The following is an 18,169-nucleotide window of genomic DNA, read 5'->3' on the forward strand; positions in this document are numbered from 1 at the left end:
TAAACACAGGTTACTATGCTCAGCTATGAATGAACAGAGTCTGATCACTGGCTTTGTTCATTCGGAAAAGGAGTTGGTAAATTACCGATTTACCGACTCCTTCCTTCGCTCACAGATATGGGGCACAGGAGGAGCCTGGAGGAGGATATGGGGACAGTCAGGGGTGATCAGTGCAGTGGTGGGGGGGAGAGTTACAAGCACCAATCCCCCGTATAGATTTCAATAGCGGCTAAAAGCTGTGGGAGGGAGAAGCGGCTGTCGGCTGTTTTATTAAAATCTATACAGTGGGGATTGGTGCTTGTAACACCCCTGACTGCCCAGGTATCGGATCGGACAGAATGGGGTCCGAACTCCAATGGGACAAGTGCTCCAAAGTCAGAGCGAGTGTTGCATCAGTCTGAACCGGGCTGTCTGTACCTGATTTTAGAGTGCTGCTTGGGGCTTGGCATCCAAGATATACTGTGGTCAGTTTACAGGGGGGAGGGCAGAACCAGGCAGGATCAGCCAGGTATTTCAGGTTATACAAGGGGCCAAATTACACGGCACCAGCACTGTGCTGCATAACATGCTTTAAAGGAACAGGATCCTTCCTTACACCTGTAAAAATGTGTAACGCATTTACAGGTGTCGAGTGCTTGGGCAGTAATTCTTGTCATTGGCCAGAATTATAATTTACTCTGGCAATTGAAATGAATTAACACTCAAATTCTAACTGTGCCTAGCGTTAAAGTGCGTTTACAAGCGCCATGCATTTTTTATTTTTTGTCAAGACGCTGCAGGATGCACTGGCAGTGGTTTTTTTTTTCGTGCTTCTAAACTCCTCTAAAAGCCTATGTGTGCATGGACACAGGCTAACATGTAGAGGCAGGAAAAGGCACCTCTAGGAACCGCTGAAAAATGATCAGTGTGCATGAGGCCCATCACTTAAAAGGTTCAACAGGAAATGCAGTGTTATGTAAATGAACAGCTATGGTTGCTCAGTGCACATATACATAGAATCGTGTTTATTTTTTCAGAAATTGGTGTTGATTTTATTTAGCGCATTATTTTACTAAAACAAACTACAGATCCCTCTGAGACAGAATCCTCCAAGTATCATGTATGTTCTTTTCCTGACACATTGACTTGTTATGCAAGCAAAGGAATAAAAGCTCCAGATTAGCTTTACACGCAGTTGCGGTCAGATTCTAAATATTTGCGTATCGGGTGCCCTTTAAAATCCATGGCACTGCAGTGCACATCTCCAGTCCACCACAACACATGGATGTGAACCATTTGTGGTATGTTGGAAAAAAGGCAGGTCTGTTGGGGTGTGTTGGCAGCCTACTCGGAATTAATGAGTTGTCTTACCACAAAGCATGTTAATGTGCATGCGGTAACACAAATATGTGAATCTGGCTTCTAAATGTTCTTACAATGCATTTACACTTGTATTTAACATTGGCATATTAGCCTTCCACCAGTTAAACCTATTATTGACAGCAGTCCCTTGCTTTGCCCATGCAGAGCAAATACACAAGTTGACTTTAATGCCCCTCCAACCCAACCAATCACCCATCTTTCCCTTTACTATCCCAAACTTCTGCTTAATGGTGAATGAATATATCTGCTATAGTGGGGAAAATAATTATTTGATCCCCTGCAGATTTTGTAAGTTTGCCCACTTTCAAAGAAATGAAGGGTCTATCCTTTTTTTTTTTTTTTTTTTTTTATTATAATCATAGGTGCATTTTAAAAGATAGAGACAGACTATCAATCAAAAATCCAGAAAAAACACATGATACAAAGGAGTTAAAAAATAAAAAAAGTATTTGATCCCCAAGCAAAACATGACTTGGTACTAAGTGGAGAAACCCTTGTTGGCAAGCACAGAGGTAAGATGTTTCTAGTTGGTTACCAGGTTTACATACATATCAGGAGGGAATTTGGTCCACTTTTCTTTCCAGATCTTCTCGAAATCCTTAAGGTTTCTTGGCTGTCGCTTGGCAATTTGAAATTTCAGTTCCCTCCATATATTTTCTATTAGATTAAGGTCTGGAGACGGACTAGGGCACTCCATGAGCCTAATGTGCTTCTTCTTGAGCCACTCTTGTTGGTGCCTTGGCAGTATGTTTTGGGTCATTGTCATGCTGGAAGACCTATTGACGACCCATCTTCAGTGTTCTTGCTGAGGGAAGAATGTTCTCATTCGAGATTTTACTTGGCCCCTCAATGCGGCAAAGTCGGCCTGTACCTTTAGCAGAGAAACTGCCCCAAAGCATAATGTTTCCACCATGATTGGAGGGATGGTGTTCTTGGGGTTATTGCATTTTTATTCCTCCAAATACGGTAAGTAGAGTTCATGCCAATGCTGAATTTTGGTCTCATCTGACCACGGCACTTTCTCCCAATCCCTCTCTGAATCATTTAGATGTTCATTGGCAAACTTCAGATGGGCCTATACACGTGCCTTCTTGGGGAGGGGGACCTTGGGGCACTGCAGGATTTCAATCCATGGCGGCGTATTGTGTTACCGATGGTTTATTTGGTGACTGGTTCCAACGACCTTTGAATAAAACTAACACATTGACATCTTTTAAATGTCATACTTGTTTACATTAGGACACTGGTGATGAGGATTTCGACAGGCAGGCAAACTAGGTGTTATCGGGGGGGTGTCCTTGAAAAAAGGTTACAAAAACCTAATTTGCACGATTAGATCCCAGATGAATGGAATGTGTTGATACTTCCCATTCTACATGGCCGCTGGTACATTTTAAGTGCTCTATATCATAACTTGTGTGGCCTGCCTAAGTCCCGGTTCACACTGGTGCGATGCAGGAGACCCTGCAATTCAGTGCCAGTTCCCGCATTGCACCTGAATCGCACAGTGGTCCACAATGTGTTCTGTGAACCACTGGGGGTGTCAATGTAAAGTTAATGACATCCCCAGATCACTTTGCAGATCCGTATGAACTGCCAAATGGTGCAGGAATCGGATTGCATAGGTGTGAACACCCATGTGATCGGAATCCAGTGCAGATCAAAAAAAGGGCCCTGTATTATTTTGGTGCGAATGCGATGTGATTTCAGCCATACAATTTGCATGGCTTAATTTGCATTGCACAGACATCGCATGTGATCTGCCCAGCAATGCAGTGTGAATCGCATGCAATGTCTCATCACAAGTGTGGGTTCAGCCTAAATGAAGAAAGAACGGGGAACAAGTTACCTGTGCCAAAATCACAGGGGTGAGTCGCTTCACAAAATAGACAAGTTCTGTTCCATCCCACCAGGATAGATGCACGTCTGAATGCTTACCACAAATAAGTGACTGGCTTTGTCACCAGTGATAAAAGCATACAAAGACTTTTTGCATTGCGAAGACCTTATCAGCCCATGTTTGTGAAATGTGTTAAAAATCATTAACAACTGTGTATTGAAGGCTGGCCCTCAGAGAGATCAGTCCTCATTTGGACAACTTCTTTGTTACAAACAAAATACAGATTTCTGGAGGTGAAAGAATTCTAACTCACTAATACTGATCATTTAAAGCAGTGGTCTCCAAACTGTGGCCCGAGGGCCAGATGCGGCCCTTTGTTTGCTTTTATCTGGCCCTTGGGGCACTATTCCCCTAACTGTCAGCAACAGTGGCTCATAATCTTCCACTGACATCAATGATGGCGCACTATTCCTCCCACTGATACCAATGATGGCGCACTATTCCTCCCACTGATACCAATGATGGCGCACTATTCCTCCCACTGATACCAATGATGGCGCACTATTCCTCCCACTGATACCAATGATGGCGCACTATTCCTCCCATTGATACCAATGATGGCGCACTATTCCTCCCATTGATACCAATGATGGCGCACTATTCCTCCCATTGATACCAATGATGGGACACTATTCCTCCCATTGATACCAATGATGGAGCTCTATTCCTCCCACTGATACCAATGATGGGACACTATTCCTCCCATTGATACCAATGATGGCGCACTATTCCTCCCATTGATACCAATGATGGGACACTATTCCTCCCATTGATACCAATGATGGGACACTATTCCTCCCACTGATGCCAATGATGGCGCACTATTCCTCCCATTGATACCAATGATGGGACACTATTCCTCCCATTGATACCAATGATGGGACACTATTCCTCCCATTGATACCAATGATGGGACACTATTCCTCCCATTGATACCAATGATGGGACACTATTCCTCCCATTGATACCAATGATGGCACACTATTCTTCCCATTGATACCAATGATGGGACACTATTCCCCCCATTGATACCAATGATGGAGCTCTATTCCTCCCACTGATACCAATGATGGGACACTATTCCTCCCATTGATACCAATGATTGCGCACTATTCCTCCCATTGATACCAATGATTGCGCACTATTCCTCCCATTGATACCAATGATGGCGCACTATTCCTCCCATTGATACCAATGATGGCGCACTATTCCTCCCATTGATACCAATGATGGCACACTATTCCTCCCATTGATACCAATGATGGCACACTATTCCTCCCATTGATACCAATGATGGGACACTATTCCTCCCATTGATACCAATGATGGAGCTCTATTCCTCCCACTGATACCAATGATGGGACACTATTCCTCCCATTGATACCAATGATGGCGCACTATTCCTCCCATTGATACCAATGATGGCGCACTATTCCTCCCATTGATACCAATGATGGCGCACTATTCCTCCCATTGATACCAATGATGGCGCACTATTCCTCCCATTGATACCAATGATGGCGCACTATTCCTCCCATTGATACCAATGATGGCGCACTATTCCTCCCATTGATACCAATGATGGCACACTATTCCTCCCATTGATACCAATGATGGCACACTATTCCTCCCATTGATTCCAATGATGGCGCACTATTCCTCCCATTGATTCCAATGATGGCGCACTATTCCTCCCATTGATACCAATGATGGCGCACTATTCCTCACATTGACGCCTACAATGGGGCATTGTTTTCTCCCCCTGACTCCTGTCCATTTTCTACTCTTACTGACCAAAGTCTGGCCCCCCCCAAAGCTTGAAAGACTGTAAACTGGCCCTTTGTTTAGAAAGTTTGGAGACCCCTGATTTAAAGAATTCACGTTACGTAAAAAAATATAAAGGTGAACTAACACTGTACATGATTTCTGAGAAGAAGAGAAGAGTGCGGATTTCAAATCCTCAGACTGCTGAAATAGCTGTGGGGATTCTGACCGCTCCGGAACCATGGAGGCAAGTACAGCAGCTACCAGGGGGGTGGGGAGGGTGTTCACATTTTTCTGTCTGGCTACATGTACACTGGCCACCCCAAACGTAACTCTCCTGGCAGCAGGAAAATGCTAAACGTGGCAGAAAAATGTGGTACTGCGATTTTTCTGCGTTTGCTTTTACTTGACAAGGCGTTCCTGTTCTCCTGAACGTGTTTTTTCTGCATTCAGGAGAGGGATGTTTAACGGCTCCTGAACTCTGATAAAAGCCTATGTGTACACGGACACAGGCTTTTATTGAGTTGAGTTCAGGGGCTTTGGCAAAAAAGCCAAAAGCTTCTAAATTTGCGTTTTTTAGGAGCAGCAGTGTACGAGACACAAGGCTCCATAGTTGCTGGACATTTTTAGGCCTTGTGCAAACAGGGTGTTTTTTTTACAGCTGCCTTTAGCGGCCTCAGACTTTATTTATTTTTATTTTTTTTGCAGGTTAACCACTTCAATACCACATGCCATTATATGATGTCCTGGTATTGAGGTGGGGATATCTGAATGATGCCTGCAGCTACAGGCATCATTCGGATATCCTTCTTTTCAGCCAGCGATTCTGCACACCATAAGAACGATCATAGCGGCAGTTCCGCCGTTTGATTGTTCTTATAGGCAGCGGGAGGGGACATCCTCCCGCCGCCATCCGGTGCTTCTCCGGGCTCTCCCGTCCCATCGGGGGGGCCCGGAGACCGAATCGGCCCGCTCACAACGATAGACATTTACGGTGACCGTCATCTCTGTGACCGCCGGTGGTCTGGGCGTGATGTTATGACGTCACGCCTGGGTACCCGGCAGTAAACAAAGCTGCAATCGCGGCTGTTGGCATAAGATTAGTGATTTATTTTTTTCACGATCTCATGCTCTCCAGCCTGGAGGAAGAGAGATGCAGGGTCTTATTGACCCCTGCATCTCTCCATAAAGGGGACCTGTCACATTGATTCCCATTACAAGGGATTGTTTACATTCCTTGTAATTGGGGTTGTCCCGATACCACTTTTTTAAGACCGAGTACAAGTACCGATACTCTTTTTCAAGTACTCGCCGATACCGATTTATTGATACAATTTTTTTTTTTTTTTTTTTAATGTCATGTGAGGCACTGAAAGATGGCACTGATAGGTGGCACACACTGAAAGTTGGCACTGATGGGTGGCAAGCACTGAAAGATGGCACTGATAGGCGGCACACTGATGGCTGGCACCCACTGATGGATAGCTGGTTCTGATGGATGGGCACTGACAGATGGCTGGCACTTATGGGCAGGCACTGAACTAAATTACATGAAAGGAACGTAAACTTTTTTTCTATGCTGCCTGCGACGCCCATCTTGCTACACCCTGCACTTGGCCGCATAAAAGCAGCAGCGGACATCTTGTTACACCCAGCCCGCACTATATGGGATGGGTGTAACAAGATGTCCGCTGCTGGCTTAATGTGGTCGAGTGCAGGGTGTACCAAGATGCACATCGGGACACTGACTTTACAGCGGCAACACAGTAAATGTGACGGCTCCAGTCACCAGTGGATGATGGCTGTGGCTGCCCCCTTTCCCCCAGCCAGCTCACCTGCTAGCTCGCTCTGCCCACAGACTCCGCCCACAGACTTCCTGCTGCTCGCCGCCTTCCCCCCCTTACAGGTATTGGATTAGGCAACGGCAGCATTTGCGTGAGTACAAGTACTCACACAAATGCTCGGTATTGATGCCGATACTAGTATCAGTATCGGAACAACCCTACTTGTAATAGGAATAAAGGTGCTGAAAAAAATGTAAAAAAAATTATGTAAAAAAAAATGTCCCTGTCCCCAATAGCTTGCGCTCAGAAGCGAACACACACACGCAAGTCCCGCCCACATATGTAGCACTAGACCCCCTCTGTAACTCTAAACTGATAACCTGTAAAAAAAATTAAAGCGTCGCCTATGTAGATTTTTAAGGAACCGATGTTTGGCGCCTTTCCATGAGTGTGCGCAATTTTCAAGCGTGACAAGTTGGGTATCTATTTATTTACTCGGCGTAACATCTTTCATATTTTACAAAACAATTGGGCTAACTTTACTGTTTTGTTTTTTAATTCATGAAACCGTTCCCCCCCCCCCCCCCAAAAAAAGGCGCTTGAAAAATGATTGCGCAAATACCATGCGAGATAAAAGGTTGCAATGGCCGCCACTTTATTCCCTAGGGTGTCTGCTAATATATATATATATATATATATATATATACACATATACATTTTGTTTGGGGGGTTCTAAGTAATTTTCGAGCAAAAAAAATTGGATTTTTACATGAAGGTGAGAAGTGCCAGAATAGGGCCCGGTATTGAGGTGGTTAAAACTCCTCTCCGTGTTATTCTGTGTCCAAGCATACACAGGCTTTTAGAAGCTGTAAGTGGCATAAGCGTTTCCAAGTGGTAAAAAAAAGTCTTGCTAGCCGCATCTTTGCAGCACTGTAGAAGCAGTGTATACACTGCTCCTAAAGCCTCCCTGCCCATTAAAATGGCACTTTGCGGGTGGTTTTAACCCTTTTTCGGCCGCTAGTGTCAGAAGAGCACCGCAAAAACAACGGTGAAGCACAGCTAAAAATTTTTTACTGCCGGCTCTACTCAGTGAGAAAGTAGCCTTAAACATAAATATGCTTTGATTTAAACTAGAGCTGCACGATTAATCGTGAAGAATCGAAATCGTGTTCTTTTTCCCAGATTTGCAAAACAGCATGTCGCTGTTCTCCAACAAGTGCAGAGAGTTCTCACAGCTGGATAAACAAAATCCAGGTAGCCTGCCACGTTTTAATACAACAGGCGAATAAGTGGAAAGAAAGTATCTTTTAGCCTGCGTTCACACTGCTGCGAATTCAAAATCGCGGTAAAATGCACGATTTTACCGCGATTTCGGACGCAATTTAATGTAAATCGCGGCCCGAAATCGCAAAAAGTAGTACAGGAACTACTTTTTGAAATCGCAGATGCGGCGTCGCACTGATTAGGACAGTGCCATTGCCGACAATTGCCGCCGATTTGACATGTCAAATCGCATCTCAAATCGTTCCAAATCGTACCCAGTGTGAACCAGGGCTGAGCCCTGGTTCACACTGGGCTGCGGGAGTGAAGCCGTGCGAGTTCAGCTGAACTCGCACGATTTCACTCCCGCCGGCAGTCCCGATTTCGGCCGCGATTTAAGAGACATCTGTGCAGATTACTGCACAGATGTCTATGTAAATCGCGGCCCGAAATCGCAAAAAGTAGTACAGGAACTACTTTTTGAAATCGGTGCAGCGCCGCAGATGCGGCGTCACACCGATTAGGACGGTGTCATTGGCGGCAAATGCCGCCGATTTGAGATGCGATTTCACATGTGAAATCGCATCTCAAATCGAAGGAAATCGCACCCAGTGTGAACCTGGGCTTAATTCTTTTATCAATGGAAAGAACTCGGGAGTGTAGATGAAGGAAGTTTAACCATTTAAAGACCAAACCTTTTTTTGACATTTGTTGCTTACAAGTAAAAAAAATCATTATTTTCTGCTAGAAAATTACATGGAACACCCAAACATGATATCTATTTTTTTTTCTTTTTTTTAGCAGAGACCCTAGAGAATAAAATGGTGGCTGTTGCGGTTTTTCAAATGCAATAAAAAATAAAAAAAAACACTTTTTAATGAATTAAAAATAAAAAACGGCAAAGTTAGCCCGATTTTTTTTTTTTTTTTAATTTTTGTATAATGTGAAAGAAGATGTCACACCGCGAGAATCGTATTCTTTATTCTAAGCCAAAAAATTGTGATTCTCATTTTAGCCAGAATCGTGCAGCTCTAATCTAAAACCATTCCATTGTTTAGGGTCCTTGTCCTGCTGAAAGGTGAACCTCTGCCCCAGTCTCAAGTCGTTTGTAGACTCTTAAGAGGTTCTCTTCTAAGATGAGAAATAAATGATAGTTGCGCTCTAATTATTTAAATTAAATAGTGAATACTTAACACACAAACACACCATATAAAAATATATACCCACAAATGTGAATATAGTGAATAATTCTAGGAATAAAAATTGAGGACCAGATTCACGTAGAATTCCGGCGGCGTAACGTATCCCAATTACGTTACACCGCCGCAAGTTTTCAGCGCAAGTGCTTGATTCACAAAGCACTTGCCTGTAAACTTGCAGCGGCGTAACGTAAATGCGTCCGGCGCAAGCCCGCCTAATTCAAATGGGGCGTGTATAATTTAAATTAGACGCGTTCCCGCGCCGAACATACTGCGCATGCTCCGTTTTGTAATTTCCCGCCGTGCTTTGCGCGAAATGACGATGCGCCACCGATGCAATTTTTTTGAACGGCGACGTGCGTTACGTCCTTTCCTATTCCCATACAACTTATGCAATTTTTTTTTTTCAAAATTCGACACGGGAACGACGGCCATACTTTAACATGGCTAGTCTAAATATAAGACATTGAAATAGCATCCGTAACTTTACGGCGGGAAAAGCCGGCGTAAGAGAATGCGACGAGCGCGCGTAGCTTCGTGGATCGCCATAAACAGCTAATTGGCATACCCGCCGCGGAAAGCGACGCGAACTCCACCCAGCGGGCGCCGAAGTGTTGCATCCTAAGATACGAAGCCGTACGTATCCAAATGCCGTCGTATCTTTGTTTGAGAATTCAAAATAAAGATACAACGCGGCAAATTTGAAAGTACGCCGGCGTATCAGTAGATTCGCCGGCGTACTCTCACTGTGAATCTGGCCCTGAATGTCCAAGTAGTAATGCTTAAAAATACAATATAAATATAGGGCTCCAAAATAAACAAGTGAAAAAGATCCTGTAAGGATAAATTTCAAGTGCATCCAGAGTACAAGTTCTTTTGCAAGAAGAAACTCAGGTGAAAGGGTGACTCAATATGTGAATCTATGGATCTTCATGTGACTCATTAGACAAACACCATGAATCCACCACTGACAAAAATGTGCGCTTACCAGCTGCACAGACCAATAAGCCTGTAGCCATCACCCAGCCAGGGTCTTTTTCCTCTCGGTTGTTCCAACGGTTAATCCAATCTCTCCACCAGCAGGTCCGACTGAGCAGGGTCATAGCCCAGAAATCCTTCTCCACCAGCTCATTAATGGCTCGGAGATAGTATTGTGTCTCAGAAAAAACGACATGCAAAAATCTCCCTAGGTAAAACCCGTTGGGTCTGTTTATTATAAAAACCAAATTGCCAACAAGGCATAAAAATACAATATTGGTTTATTAATACGGCTGGCTGCAGTACACATGTCCATGCAAGCTAACAACGGGACGTATCGCACGGTGAACTCAGCATGTCACTCCTCCCGATGCATTTCGTCACTATTCTGACATGGTCCTGGGCACGGGCTGGTGGAGAAGGATTGCTGGGCTGTGAGAGGAAAAGACAATGGCTGGGTGATGGCTACAGGCTTATTAGTCTGTGCAGCTGGTAGGTGCACATTTTTGTCGGTGTTGGATTCATGGTGTTTGTCTAATGAGTCACATGAAGATCCATAGATTCACATATTGAGTCACCCTTTCACCTGAGTTTCTTCTTGCAAAAGAACTTGTACTCTGGATACACTTGAAATTTTTCCTTACAGGATCTTTTTCACAGGACTATTTTTTTTTTCACTTTATTTTGAAGCCATATATTTATATTGTATTTTTAAGCATTACTGCTTGGACATTCAATTTTTATTCTTAGAATTATTCACTACATTCACATCTGTGTGGATATATTTTTATATGGTGTGTTTTTGTGTTAGATATTCACTATTTAATTTAATTAGAGCGCAAAATGTATTTCCATTGTATTTGTGTGTATCCCACTTCGTGTTGCAGCTTGCTATTAGGTCTTCTAGCGCAGTTTTTCTTAATATATCTCTTCTAAGATTGCCCTGTAGTTTGGCTCCATTCATCTTTCCATCAACTCTGACCAGCTTCCCTGTCCCTGCTGAAGAAGAGCATCCCCACAACATGATGCTGCCACCACCATGTTTCACGGTGGGGATGATGTGTTCAGGGTGATGTGAAGTGTTAGTTTTCTGCCACACATTGCGTTTTGCTTCTAGGCCAAAAAGTTCAGTTTTGGTCTTCTCATCAAACCACATTTGCTGTGTCCTCCACATGGCTTCTCGCAAACTGCAAACGGGACTTTAGGGCTTTCTTTCAACAATGGCTTTCTTCTTGCCACTCTTCCATAAAGGCCAGATTTGTGGAGTGCACAACTAATAGTTGTCCTGTGGACAGATTCTTCCAACTCAGCTGTGGATCTCTGCAGCTCCTCCAGAGTTACCATGGGCCTCTTGGCTGCTGCTTTGATTAATGCTCTCCTTGCCTGGCCTGTCAGTTCAGTTTAGGTGGACGACCATGTCTTGGTAGGTTTGCAGTTGCGCCATACTCTTTCCATTTTCGGATGATGGATTGAACAGTGCTCCATGAGACTTTCAAAGCTTGGGGTAATTTTATATATATATATATATATATATATATATTTCTCCTAATCCTGCTTTAAACTTCTCTACAACTTTATCTCAGATCTGTCTGGTGTGTTCCTTGGCCTTCATGATGCTGTTTGTTCACTAAGGTTCTCTAACAAACCTCTGAGGGCTTCACAGAACAGCTATATTTATACTGAGATTAAATTACACACAGGTGCGCTCTATTTACTAATTAGGTGACTTCTGAAGGTAATTGGTTCCACTAGATTTTAGTTAGGGATATCTGAGTAAAGGGGGCTCGATGCAAATGCACGCCACGCTTTTCACATATTTTATTTGCAACAAAAAAAATGAGAACCGTTTATAATTTTCCTTCCACTTAACAATTATGTGCCACTTTGTGTTGTGCGCCCCTTCCCATTGAAATCAATGGGAAGTGCCTGCAAAGCGCTTTGGCAGCGGCACGTTTAACCCTTTATTCTGCCACTAGCAGGGTTTAAAAGCACCCGCTTGCGCTCAAACGCTAGTTCTAGCAGCGCTTTACCAGCATTTTTTCGGGCGCTGGCAGTGTGAAAAGGGCTCTTAATGCTCTTCCTAAGTGAGGAATTTTAGTTTTGAAACTTCAGCCAGTCTGACAGGTTTAGGTCAAGCAAAGTTATTCCATCTCCTGATACCAAATTCCTTGGCATTGGCAGAAACCATGTGACTGGTGTAACATGCAAGGGAGCAATCCTGAGATCTTACTAAGGACAAAGATAATACAGGTCTATAATTACTTAAATTAGTCCTTTTTCTGCTCTTGAACTTACCTGAATGTTGCTCTGAGGCCTCTTTTACCTTTTCTGTACCGTTTCTTCTCAAAAAGTCCATATATGTTTAGCTTAAAGCAGAGGTTCCGCCAATTTTTTTTTTTTTTTTTTTAAAGCCAGCAGCTACAAATACTGCAGCTGCTGGCTTTTAAAATATGGACACTTACCTGTCCAGCGCGCCCGCAATGTCGGCACCCGAGGACGAGCAATCGCTCGTCCCTCAACGGCACCCGCCACCATCCTCGGTGAGTGAATCGAGAAAAGAAGCATTGCGGCTTCACTGCCCGGTTCCCTGCTGGGCATGCGCAAGTAGTGTGGTGCGCCGTCACTGGTCCCCGCTTTCTCCTGGGAACAGTGCATTTCCCAGAAGACAGCGGGGGCTGCGGGTAGGGACGTGGCTGCCGCAGTAGTGAATTCCCGGAAGTGGGTGCAAATACCTGTCTTAGACAGGTATCTGCACCCCCCCTCCACTCTGAAAGGTGAAAAATGTGACACCAGAGGGGGGGGGAGGGTTCCGAAGAGCGGAAGTTCCATTTTTGGGTGGAACTCCGCTTTTAAATAAATATTGAATGGTTAGTCAAATTTCTGTACAAACTAGCCTAGCGTGCTGCTTATGTCACCAAATTCTTATATGTGTAATGTATGACCCAGATGACATTTTATATAAAAGATTTGTAAATGTAAACAAATTCTGATTGTGAAACCAGATTTATGGGAATATCTTCAGTTTAGTAATACATTGTTAGTATTTTACTTATTCACTTCTCCCCTTCATCTTTGTGTCCCTCCTAGTCTGTGGTTTCATCACTCATGGTATGTTTTAAGTGTTACATTCTGTGACCTACTAGGTCTCTGATCTGAGTGATGTGGTCTAAGCATCTAAGGCCTATTGCAGCATGGTTTGAGAACTTTCTACTGAAGTCCCCTGACTAGAGGAAGGCCACTTACAGGAAGTGATAGGGACATCCGCACACACTGTACCCAGCACAAGCTTCCTGTCTGTATTCACTGCTCCTCCCCTGAAGTCCTATCATATTTTCTGCCTGTGTTAACGATTCCTCTGCTTATCTGATTTCCCATCGTCCGTTTGGATTTCTTCACTTTCCCAACCACTAGAATCGGCTTCCATGTCGCTTCTCCTCCAGTCCTTTCCTCATCTGCCTCCTCTTCTCCCATTGCTGTTTAGCCTCTACTCTCCATTCTCTTTGCTCCCAGCACAACCTTTGCTGCCATACTCATTTTCTGTGCTGCAGTTGATGTTCCTCATTCCACTACCCCCAGGGTGAATTTTATTTAAATCGCTAATAAGGCTTGATTTAAATCCACATTTTTCAAGAGCAACTGCAATCTCTGTCCCACTGGGGCTCCTAATCTGCAAAACAAATTTTGCAAACAAAATTAAGGTTTCCTATGTAGAATAATAAGCTGTCAGGTTAGTAAAACAGCGATGTCGGAACCGATTATATAATTAGAAGTGTACATAGATTTGAGCAAAACAATGGGATAGAGGAGTATTCCTGTTTTATCTCATGATTACTGTGAAATGTGTGTGCATATATCAATGCAGTGCATGTTCAGTTGGCTTGCAGAGCTTGAATTGAATGAGGTTTTTTTTGTTTTTTTTTTATATTATCCACCCTGACGACTACCCCTGATATACATGTGTCTGATATACTATCCTAGTATGGGTGCCTGTGTACCCACAGGGAGAATCAAAGGGCTTTGCAGTGGCTTATGTATGATTATAAACCTTGTTGTGAGGGAAATGCCATTATACTGCTTTTCTTGGTATGGTGTATTTTACTTAGATCCAGCTTGGACAAATGTAACAATGTATATACCATGCTTGGCTGATGCCCCTGGAATCCCAGGTGACATCACTGCCCCGCCTCTACACCTCATCCAGTCAGAGGACACTGCATCCATTCAGTGAATGCAAAGTGTTATTTGTTTTTCCCGACAACCATTGTCCGATTGTGGGTACAAACGGTCGGATTATCCGACAAAACCCTGCTATCATACATTTGTTGTAGGAAAATCTGATCATGTGTATGAGACTTAACTCGCCCTAGTGTTTTTTTTTTATACTATACAAGAATCCCCTCCATCCTAGCAGCTTACTTACCCCAGGAAAAGGGCTGCAAATTAGTCTTCAGTTCAACACTATTGGCTTTGCCTGCACAGTGTGCCCCCAGAAATGTGTATAATAGGATCATGTCTTTAGCATCCCCAGTCTGAGTAGGCCTTATCTGTGTTCCGGGGGGGGGGGGGGCTAGGAGTTTTCAGTATACTGCATATTTTAGAGTATAAGCCGACCCGAATATAAGCTGAGACACCTACTTTTACCACAAAAAAAAATGGGAAAAATGTATTGACTCGAGTAGAAGCCTAGGGTGAGAAATGCAGCAGCTACTGTAATTGGAAAAGAGGGTCAATAATGCATGCCTCGGCCTCACTGTGCCCATCTGCATGCCACAGGTACCTTGATCGGCATTATCATCTCCTGTCGCTGTGCCCATGTAAAGAGTGGATGCCAAGAGGCTGCAGGAGATTAGGAGGACAAAGATGCAACAACGACCAGGTGAAAGAGTGTTTTATTTTTTAAATTTAAGAATACCTGGCACTTCCAGATATAAGGTAGGGTGTGACCTGCTCCCCAGTGACCATGCCCAGGCTTAGCAGACAGTTGACCTAGGAAGTGACATTACTGTTCTGCCCCCTCGTTGCTAACAAAGCTGATTTTTGGTGCCAAATGCAGAGGATGAAGAAGCAACAACTGAGCACAGGAAAGGGGGTATAAAGGTGGACAGGGAATTCTGTTTGCAAAGACGGTGTAAGCACAGCAAGTATCCAACACAACATTAATCTGCAAGTCTTTCCTTTTAATATACCAACTAGAGGTCGACCGATATATCGGGCCGATATTCAGTCATTTTGGAGAAATCGGCATTGGCCGATTATTATCCAAATGTGGCCGATATTTAGCAGATCTGCATCAGCAGAGTGTGGAGAAGGAATGAGGAACATGGGGTTCCCCCTCCCTTCTCCACACTGTCTGCAGAGCAGTGCCGTGTGTGTGAAACACTAAGGAGGTAGAGAATGGAGCTGTCGGGGTGGGCGGGACTCAGCTGTCAAACACCAGCCAATGGGATGAGATCATTGGCTGGATAGCTGCCCACCCCGGGTCCCGCCCACCTCCAACATCACAATGAATCTGAGCTCCTCTCTCTCTGCTCTCACAGTTTCACAGCACATAATGTAGCTGATAATGTGTGAAACTCTCTCTTCATACAGGTTCACATGGTGCTGCAGAGAGAGAGGAGATCAGATTCATTGTGATGTTGAAGGTGGGCGGGACCCGGGGTGGGCGGGACTCAGCAGCTATCCAGCCAATGATCTCATCCCATTGGCTGGTGTTGGACAGCTGAGTCCCGCCCAACCTGGGTCCCGCCCACCTTCAACATCACAATGAATCTGAGCTCCTCTCTCTGCTCTCTGCAGCACCATGTGAAACTGTATAGAGAGTTTCACACATTATCAGCTACATTATGTGCTGTGAAACCTGCCAGTGCCATCTGCTAATGCCAACCATCCAGTGCCACCTGCCAATGCCATCTAGTGCCACCTGCCAACGCCATCCAGTGCCACCTGCCAGTGGCAACGCCATCCAGTGCCACCTGCCAATACCATCCAGTGCCAGTGCCACCTGCCAGTGCTAACTATTGCCATCCAGTGCCATCTGCCAGTGCTAACTATTGCCAATTAGTGCCACCTGCCAGTACCAACCAATTTCACCTGCCAATGCCATCCAGTGCCACATGCCAATTAGTGCCACCTGCCAGTGTCACCTTAGTGCCACGTGCCACCTGCCAGTGCCATTCAGTGCCACCTGCCAATCGTTGCCATCTGCTATTGCCAATTGGTTCCATCCAGTGCAACCTGCCAGTGCCAATTAGCGCCACCTGCCAAAAAATAAAAATCGGCCTAAAATATCGGCCGCAAAAATCGGCTTCATATATCGGCCATCGGCCGCCCCAAATTCTAAATATCGGCATCGGTATCGGCCAGAGAAAAACCCATATCGATCGACCTCTAATACCAACCTTAAAAGCAATTTGTTAGGGCCAGTACTGTGCTGGAACATGCGCTATATTAGCTCACCATATGCCCATCTGCAGTCTTTTTACCTCACGGCACTGTGATACATTCAATCTAATCGGCGGCCATGCAGTGTAAGCAAGCGCCGCCTCCTCATCGTTCTCCTCCGTGACAGAACACTGACTCGGTTTCCCAGCAGTGAGTCAGTGTTTAGCCTATCACAGAGGAGGACGCGGCGCTTGCTTTCACTGCATGGCCACCGATTAGATTGAATTTATCACAGCCCCGGGGGATTAGGCTGCAGAGGAGGACTCGAGTATAAGCCGGGGGGGGGGGAGGGGAGGGGATTTTCAGCACAAAAAAATGTATATACGGTAACTAATTACCCCAGGAATAGGGCTGCAGATTGGTTTTCTTCCATGTTGGCTGTGCCTGCACAGTGTGCCCCCCAGAAATGTGTATAATAGCATCATGTCTACAGCATTTGCAGTCTGAGTAGGCCTTGGCTGTCTTCCGTGGGGATATAAGCAGTTGGACTAGGGGTTATATTATAGTTAAGCTTGAGAAGGGTGAGTTGGATTCCTATTATTATTATTATTATTATTCATGTCTTATAACACCACCATACTAAATAAACCCATTCAAGAAATAGACAGCTTTGTTAGTGTTAGAATAAAAGAACTCGTCTGACTCGGTTTTAATAAGATACAAGCATCTGTATACAGTCTATTATTGTGGTTGTGCAATCTTTAAAAAAATAAACTCCCACAATCCTTTTTTTTTTTTTTTATATTATAACATTCATTAGTGTGAGCTATCTTTTTTTTTTAATTTAGTTTTCTGGCTTGTATTTCCCATATATTCCTATAATTTATTAAGGAACTGGTGATAATCACCAAAACCATAAACTTTTTAAAGAGATTTATGGAAAAAAAAAATTCAAAGAAGGGGAAATGGGAAGCTCAGCTTTGTGCTGGGTGTCATCGGGAAAAGAATGCAAGCTGAGACAGGGACAGAGAAAGCAATAAAAACATAAAGGAAGCTAGACCTTCACCACAGAAAAAAACTGAAATAGTAAAGTTTGGATATAGCTTGTGTGAGTGTATGCCTTATAGACCATATCTTTACTAGTGGTGAGACCTATTTACACATCAACTGCTTGGGATGTGGAAGGCCAGCTCCAAGTATGATATAGATTCATGGTATTGTTGGAATGCTGCAAAATGTCTTGTGCACTTTTCACTATACCCATGTTTGATCTAACACTGGAATGGTTTGTGTGAGTCTCCCATTGTAATGGCAGTGTTCTGTGTTATGGCATCATCTAGATATGTTTGGCCAGCCTGTTGTCTTGCTGTATATCAGATCACGTAGTACAGGGGCGCCCAACCAGTGGCCCGCGGAGCTCTCTGATGTGGCACGCTACCTCCTGCTCTAGAATGGAATAGAATACTGTTATCAAAGGTACATTTATTACTAGAATCACAGTGTATATATACAGGGCCGGCGCTACCACTAGGCGAATTAGG

The 18,169-nt window shown here is 44.2% G+C and overlaps 1 protein-coding gene across 2 annotated transcripts in view; it reads left to right on the plus strand.

The window, feature by feature from the left end:
- The window catches only part of CDC42EP2 (CDC42 effector protein 2), a 30,331-nt gene that overhangs the window by 4,318 nt on the left and 7,844 nt on the right, over nt 1-18,169 (plus strand). The window contains exon 1 of one of the 2 annotated variants that reach the window (XM_040328644.1): nt 15,040-15,123. The exons of the other annotated variant lie outside the window; for it this stretch is intronic. The gene's annotated coding sequence lies outside the window, so the exon portion shown is untranslated. Of the gene's footprint in view, nt 1-15,039; nt 15,124-18,169 lie in introns of those variants that run through there. 2 annotated transcript variants of the gene reach the window in all.

The sequence above is a fragment of the Rana temporaria genome, chromosome 11 (assembly GCF_905171775.1).
Source record: "Rana temporaria chromosome 11, aRanTem1.1, whole genome shotgun sequence".
NCBI classification, from domain to species: domain Eukaryota; kingdom Metazoa; phylum Chordata; class Amphibia; order Anura; family Ranidae; genus Rana; species Rana temporaria.